The 1,052-nt window shown below is 35.3% G+C and overlaps 1 pseudogene; it reads right to left on the reverse strand.

Annotated features, from left to right (window-relative positions):
• Positions 1-106: 106 nt before the first annotated feature.
• LOC108299317 overlaps positions 107-1,052 on the reverse strand; it is a 4,334-nt pseudogene continuing 3,388 nt past the window's right edge.

The following is a 1,052-nucleotide window of genomic DNA, read 5'->3' on the forward strand; positions in this document are numbered from 1 at the left end:
CAGGAGAATTGCCTGAACCCAGGAGGCGGAGGTTGCGGTGAGCCGAGATCGCCCAAATGGAATCAAACAAGGAAAGAAAAAATAAACAACCTTTGACCAAAAAAAAAAAAAAAGAAAATTATTAAAATTTGTGGGAAAAAAAGGACAATATAAGCCTGTTCAAATATAACCTTTTTTTTCATGATTGAGGGAAAGTACTGGAAAAATATATCTAAAATACTGCTTCTGCTTTAAGGTGTCAGTATGGTGGATCATATTTCCTGTTTTCCGAACATTTTTACAATGTATTTTTGCTTTAAAAAGTAATGTAGTGAAAAGATCAGCCTGATAGCCACATATCATGTTACATCTGAACGATTTCAGGTATTTGTAAAATTACCTAGCTTCAGTTTGAAAAATACCAGCAGCAGAAATCCTACTGATGAGTATTTCCTGTCATCCTTTGAAAAATTACGGATCACCCAAAAGCACAACAAAGGACCACTTCTAACCTGCTTAAATGGTAACAAAACTGTCACATTCAGTGATTGTTTACAAAACTCACTGTAAATATGAATGTACCTCATCATATATGCTCCCATTAATATCTGCACCATAGATAGGGGCCACAAAAGTCAAGTTCTTCCAGTACTTGCGTTCCAAATCTTCGTAATCCAAGTATCTTGGAGTACAGTATCTGTAAAAGGTAGATTTTAAAAAAGTACAAACCAGTAAGTCAGCTTTAGGGTTTTTTCCCACAAAATTGATATACATTGCTTTCTTAAACTTAAAATCTTACCAAAATGAAAATACTGCATGTTGTCAAATTTAACAAGTAAACATACAAATGGATTTACATAGTGACCTGAATATTCTCAAGATTGCTAAATAACTCAATATCACTTTACATTTTATTAGAAAAATGCTTTCATAAGGCCGGGCGTGGTGGCTCACGCCTATAATCCTAGCACTTTGGGAAGGCGAGGAGGGTGGATCATGAAGTCAGGAGACTGAGACCATCCTGGCCAACATGGTGAAGCCCCATCTCTACTAAAAATACAAAAAAAAAAAAA

Source organism: Cebus imitator, unplaced genomic scaffold (genome assembly GCF_001604975.1).
Source record: "Cebus imitator isolate Cc_AM_T3 unplaced genomic scaffold, Cebus_imitator-1.0 Scaffold5140, whole genome shotgun sequence".
NCBI classification, from domain to species: domain Eukaryota; kingdom Metazoa; phylum Chordata; class Mammalia; order Primates; family Cebidae; genus Cebus; species Cebus imitator.